The following is a 7,449-nucleotide window of genomic DNA, read 5'->3' as shown; positions in this document are numbered from 1 at the left end:
TGCACACACAGCTGGAACACGCCTTTCTCCTTTCCTGTTTGTTTGCTTGTTTATCAGAAAACGATGGAGAGATAATTGTAGTGTTTTTACCTGTGAACCCCACACACCTTTTGCTAATTGCCAAGGAAAAATGCAAGTGGGCTACGTGGAACGGTCGTTGGTGCTCGGAGCCTCGGAGGTGACGTTGAACCAGGCAGGGAGGACCAATCGGCTTTCTTTCTTTCTGAATCCTTGATTCCTCGCTGTAGGAAAATTAAATTGGGTAGATCATGTCGACGGATGGATTCAACGAATGCGTGTGCCGAGCCAACCCAATCCTCCTCTCAGCTCTCACCCCCTCTCTCTATCATCACAGGGATCGCACGACAAACATGTGCACGATAATCACTAGCTGGCGTTACTAGTCCGCTCCATCATCATTTTGGAGGGAAAAGAATTGTTGTGGCTTGCTTGCTTGCTCTTGGGCCCGCTTGATTTTGAGCCCTTGACAATGAGTGGGTGCATCTAGATGCTTCGATGTAGTGGTACATTACCTAAGAGAACTAGTAGCGATTGTAGTGAGCACTGACACTAACCACCAAATGCCAAGCTCAAATGTAAAAAAAAACTTACGGGGAAAACCCTCACGCATAGTAAACAGAGACACATCAAGGCGTAATTTCACTATGATGGAGGTGTTTACAAGCACAAAGTGACGTGTCTTCTTTAGGTACGACTGCAATAGGTATATATATAAAGGGCATTAAATAAAAGTTTTTGAAGGATAAGTAATCCAATTGTACTCGTACGCGTCGATGATAACACTTGCGGTATATTGAACCAGGGGTTAGCCCGTCCGGAGGCCCGTAAATGAGCTGGCCTCAGGGCCCAACAGGCCAAGGTGTGGCCTGGGCCCCTCGTCCCACGGGAAGCTCTCGCCCGATCTTCATCTTGGCGTGCAAGTCAAGAAGCCCTCACCAGATCAAGGCTCTACGACGGTTAACAAACCACGTAACTCTAGGACTCGTCCCTCTTTACAAGGTGAGACATAGGTGTAGTTTGAGGCATCTGACATCCATCCATAGTCTTGATAGCAACATCTCTACACATATTGCAACCCTCTCACACAAGGCGTTTCCCCCCACACCAGTCAAAGCAAAAGCAGGAGCAGGGTATTACATTCATGATGAGGCCCCGAACGTAAGTAAATTCCTTGTGTGCATTCCATTTTGGTACTTCCGGTCACATGCTCCACCCGATTGAGACTACTAGCGGTTTTTTGTACCGTGAGTTGGCGCATCAGGAAATGGCTGCGCCGATCGGAGATCGAACCCAGATTGAATCTCAACTCCATGCCGACTACTTCACATCGGGCCAAAGTATCACCTTTGACTCCATCAACTTCACCGCGGATGAAACAAGTCAGCTCTACACCAGCCGCCACCCATCCTAGACCGAACCCTCTTCTTCGGCACTCTCGAGTTTGTCATCAATCACCACGGCAACATCTGACTCCGCATCCCATCACTTCTCCGAGCTTCGTACTGGGCATTGTTATTGGAGTATGTATACGTAATCTGCACCACATAGTGCATCTTGTCTCCAGTTGGAGATATCGTGACTACCCCTGCCCCTAGTCCAGTCAGCAACTTGGATCCATTGGAGTACATTGTCTAATGCTTGTATTCGATCTGTCGTTCTGGTTGCTAGCTTCTGTCCATTTCACGACAAAATCTGCCAGGACCTATGATTTGATGGCCTACCGTGGCTGGTATTGTATCTCAAAAGGCATCAACTCAATCACCCACTTTGCAATCCGGTCTATGGCTTAACTATTGTTGATAATGTCTGACATGGGAACTGTTGGTGCAATAATTTTGCCTCCTTGCATGTGTTTTGGAGATTGTTGCCATAAACTAATGTGTTGGCTAGTGCACACAAAGTGATAAAGTCCCTGAAGTCATGTGAAGTTTGGAACAAACTCCAAGATAATCTCCTGCGAGGCAGCGAGGATTATCACCAAAGATTATGCATGTCGAAGTGACCCCCTCAAAATTGTTGACGCAAAGCAATTAATTTGGTGAACGTTCGAACAAATTGACTATAGCCGAGAAGTAGAAGATGGAGAAAAGACGTATAATTTTCTTTGGTTCTTCTTCTTCTCTTTCTTGAGTCATAGGACCACCGTACTATTAAGAGTGGTATAATGTTTGAAGCTTATGTTTCTCTGATGCTAAACTGAAACCAATGAGAGTGGAGAGAAATCATTTTGTGTTCCAAATAAATACTTACCAGCAAGAGACGCAATTATTCTTCGCTGTGAGAGATTTGATTCGCACCGAGGAGTCAGCATTACTTGTTCCTCAAGTAATGTTACCACTATGCTCAAAATACGACCGTTGGATACATGTCGATTGGGCATTGGCTAGTTGTCATGTCCAAAATGGTCTTTCCCCCCTCGGGAAGACAATGACTATAAATAGCCACCCCCTTACAATGTGCATCGTTGGTTGCTCCATGTGATTCTGAGAAGATTGTGTGAGAACCCCTCTCCCGAGTGATAGGTGTTTAAATAGCCACCCCCTTCCAACGTGCATCATTTAGTTTAAAATCCACCAAGAGAAAAATCCAAGAGCCAAAAAATAGATAGTGGTTTAGCATCACTGGAACTAAATCAAGTATGCTTCGCCTATTACTCTTGAGAGCTTCCTGTTGGGAAACGTAGTAGAAAACAAAAAAAATCGCCCTACGATCACCCATAAACAATATGAAGATGCATATAGGGTTTGGATCTACGATCGTCACTGACTCGGGAGTGCAGCGGAAGTAGACGAGTTGGTGTAGATCGTGCTTGAAGTCCCTTGAACTGTTGATGACAATCCCACAAAATACCCTTGAACGAAAGACAGAAAGCACGACCTCTCTACTTGGTTGCAATCGTACGGTCTTCATGATCCAGCAGCGCTTCGCCGTCCAGAGCTAATCGTCGCCAGAGAATTAGAGGGAGGAGATTAGAACCACACTGGGCTTCTAATTATGAGGACTAGAGGAACTAGGTCTAGCTCTAATTAGTCAACTAGGACCAACTAGAATTTTTTTTTGAAACTGCACGACAGTGGGAGAGGCTCCCACTGACTTTTGTATTACTCACAAGGGACCAATTACAACATTGTTACAAGTGGGGTGTGAGGCCCCCCGGCCATGTGTTTCAGGATACTATCAAGGCAGTAGCTACAAACTTTGTATGTAGGTTTCCAGGGAGGGACGCAGGGTCTCCTTGCAATTGTGAGCTAATAAAGCCAAGAGCTCTTTAAACCTAGCTAGCCACGAATGGAAGGAATGTGGGATCCCCCTGAAATAAAGGTTATTTCTCTCCTTCCATAAACTCCAAGCCGCCAGCAGGAAAATGTCCATGAACAACGGCCGGCGCCAACCCTCTTTGCCAGCATGTATCAGGGTTAGTCTATTACCAGAGCTTGGCAAAAGTATGCCAACTTTGTCCCAACAATGTCGGCTGAACGGGAAGCTGAAGAATAGATGCTCGACAGTTTCCTCAGGAGGGCTTTGACAGAGCATGCACGTGCATATGTTTCCAGCCACGTTAAAATGATGACGCTTCAGCATATTTCTAGTGTTCAGTCGATCAACCATCAATAGCCAGCCAAACATTTTGAATTTGATTGGACTCTTGGCCTTCCACAACCACCCAAAAGCCTCGTCAGCAACCGTGTTCCTGAAACAGTGGTCATAGTATCTCTTGGAGGAGAAAGACCCGCCAAGGTTGCAAACCCAAGAATCATTGCAAGCCCTGTCAAGCACAACATGCATGGATCCCTGCTGAATATCTCTGATTTCCTGTCTGGCTTCCGGGGAGAGAGGTAGGTGGAAGATCATGCTGGGATCAGAGGCAGTCAGAATATTAACCACTGGCTCATCTTCATTCAGGCAAAAAGAGAAGGCTCTGGGGTAGAGCTCCATAAGAGGGATGTCACGATCGTCGAACCATGCATCTTTCCAGAACAGGGAGGAAGATCCATTTCCCAGAACAACCTTGGTGATCCCGCGGAACACATCACTGAACTGCATCACGTCACGCCACCAGAAGGAGCCCAACTGTTCCACTGCATGCGGAACCCTGTCAGAATAATATGTGTCCCAGATCAAGGTCACCCAGGGAACATCATGGTGATTATAAAATTTAAACATGTGTTTTAGAAGGAGGGCAGCGTTCTAGGTCTTGATATCAATGACACCGAGCCCCTCTTTATTTTTGGGTCTACAGACCAACTCCCAAGCAGCGAGGGAATTGTTTTTGACGCCATCCTCAGAATTTTTCGCCCAAAGGCAGTACCTACACAACTTGTCGAGGTGTTCAACAACCTTGGGGTGCAGTTTGATCATGCACATGGCAAAAATCAGCATGGAGGTGACTGCAGAGTTTACCAGGGTTAACTTGGCCCCCGAAGACATCAACGCAAGAGCCGTTGACATTTTCCTTTCCACCCCGTGCACCAACGACATGAGATCAAGCAGCGTCGGCCTTGTCGTGCCCATGGGGAGGCCAAGGTAAGTGAAAGGCATAGATCCAACAGAGCAGCCGAAGATGTTAGCCAAGTCAACCGCGTGTTGCTGATCAAGGTTAATGGGTATAAGCATGGACTTATGAAAGTTGATTTTCAGACCCACATAAGCTGCATAATCTTCCAGGATAGATTTCATACAGGTAGCTTGGACAGGGCACGTCGGCATCACCAGGATGGTGTCATCTGCGTATTGCACCACCGGGTAGTCACCGTCCCGACTACATGGGATGGGTAGATCGAGCAAACCTTGGGCAAAATCATCATTGACCGTAGCCTGGAGAAGGTCTGCAGCGAGAACAAAAATCATAGGAGAAAGGGGGTCGCCCTGGTGCACCCCGCATTTGCATTGGAATTTTCTACTAGGGACCCCATTGAGCAAGACAGAAGACACACCAGAACCAAAAATAGAGTTCATCCACCCCAGCCACTTTTCATCAAAACCCATATGTTCCATTATCTCCATCACGGGGCATGTTCAATGGTATCAAAAGCTTCGGCAAAGTCCAATTTGAGCAACATTATCTCATGCGACGATCTCTGACACTGGTGAATATACTCAAACGACCAAGCAAGGCAGTCTTGGATAGTTCTCCTCTTAATGAAACCATACTGGTTTCTGTGGACGATCGTCAGAATGACTTTCTGCAAACGGTTAGCCAGGATCTTGGTAATGATTTTTAGACAACAGTTCAGCAATGTTATTGGTCTATAGTCGTTGGCAGTTTCAGGAGAAGAAGATTTTGGAATTAAGGTTATAAACTCTTCACTGATGCTGCCAAAATCCAGGTTGCCTTCATGGACATCCTGGCACATTTTATAAAAATCCTCTTTAATGATCGGCCAGCAGCTCTTGAGAAAACAACCATTAAAACCATCGGGGCCCGGGGCACGGCCAGCTGGCATTTCTTTCACTACTGCGTCAATCTCCGCCATAGTGAAAGGCTGGGATAGCACTTCCAGCCCAGGGATTCGTCTGATTATCTGGGGGAGATCAAAACGCATGGTAGTAGGCTTGGAAGATCCCAGTCGCTCCTTGTAAGTTTTGTACAAAATCCCTTCTTTGCCGATGTGGTCACTAACCATGACGTCGCCATCCCGCAGGTTAGCAATTGAATTATGCCTAAACCTCTCAGTTGCCAGGGATTGAAAAAGTTTGGTATTTTCATCAGCGAACCTGAAATATCTTACCGTGCACCGTTTCCTCCAATATTCATTCTGATACTTCAACAACCTATTAAGATGTAATTTTAGTATGCATCTGAAAAAAAATTCCTGTATGAAAAGAACTCTTTTATCCTCGATACTGTCCAGATGCCCAAGAGCTTCATTACTGTTCTGGATCATGATTCTGAGTTTGGAGATACCACGGCTCCATCTCTTAAGCTCATAACGGAGGTTTTTCAATTTTTTTCCAGATGAGTGCATCAGTGTTTGGAGCATGACAGGGTTTGGACCAGGAACAAGCTACCACATCAGAGAAACCCTCGTGTTGGACCCAGTAGTTTTCAAATCGAAACAACTTGGAGTTGGGGATTTTTTACTCAATGGCTACAACGCACGGGATGTGATCAGAGACTGGTTTACCAAGTGGCAAGACCATCTGTTAGGGAAAACAGTGGTCCAATTTGACGAAGAGAATAACCAGTCGAGCTGCTCAAGCAAGGGATCATCTTGCATGTTACTCCAAGTGAACGACCGTCCCTTAACAAGTAACCCCATAAGAGATTGTGCACGGATAAATTCATTAAACAGGAGCATATCAGTAGCATCTCCACCTGGTTTATTTATATTAATTGGTGAGCGAATGAAATTAAAGTCCCCCAGAATCAACCAATTCTCATTACTAGGTATGTTGAGATCAAATAACCACAAGCCGAAATCCACCCGGCGCTGACCAGAACAAGGACCATAAACATTAACTAAATTCCAGGCCTCATTCGATTGGGTCGAAATAAAAGAGACACCCACATCATAAGACTCAATCAACCAAGGTGAGCCCACAAAGAGGGAGCTATTCTAGACTGTGAGAATACCACCTGAAGCACCCACCAAGGGGGCAAACACAAACTTATCAAATCTCTTAGGACAGAAAGTTTTAATAAAAGCAAGATCAAAAGATTCACGCTTAGTTTCTTGAATGCATAACACCGAACAACCACTAGAGTCTATCGCATTACGAAGAGCCAAAAGTTTACTGTCAGAGTTAATTCCTCTGACATTCCAAGACAACACATTCCAGGATTTATTCATGGTGACAGGGGGAACTCAGTCTTCAGAAGAAGGCGCCAACTGCTGTCCATCGAGCAGTTTCTCCACCGAAAGATCATCAGGAGCAATTCCACAACGGCTACCCACCAGTTGAATTTCTTCAATTGAAATAGGAGGTGGGGTCGTAGTAGAAACGACCTGAGCAGGAGCAGCAGCAGTAGAAACTGCCAGAACAGAGGGCACAGCATGAGCTCTCACTTTTGATTTAGCTTGTTTTATGTCTGAAGTCTGGTTTACCTTGAAGCCATCGTACTTGTTCGATCTGGTGCTCCTCCTGACAGCAGTTGTTTCCAGCGGCACATTAGCCTTGCGCGAGTTGGTGGCCACAAAGAGGGAAGACGAGGCAAGCGCTTGAAGGGCCGTACCACAAGTGGGGATATCCAAAGACAGATGATTCGTGTCAGCAAGCAGATCCGCAGTGATGGCCTTAAGCCCTGGAGATCGATCGGCCATAATCCACTCCACATCAGATATGTCAGCCTTCTCAGATGCTATCTCCTGCACCATACTGTAAGGAATGATGCAAGCACCCAGCTGAAAGTTAGCACCAAAGTAAACGGAGGGAAAATCCGGTTCAGGCGACAACATAGAGATCCACACAGCATAGACTGAGTCCAAG

This window comes from Triticum dicoccoides, chromosome 1B, assembly GCF_002162155.2.
Source record: "Triticum dicoccoides isolate Atlit2015 ecotype Zavitan chromosome 1B, WEW_v2.0, whole genome shotgun sequence".
Classification (NCBI taxonomy): Eukaryota; Viridiplantae; Streptophyta; class Magnoliopsida; order Poales; family Poaceae; genus Triticum; species Triticum dicoccoides.
The sequence above is the reverse complement of the archived record's forward strand: the minus strand, read 5'-3'. Positions refer to the sequence as shown.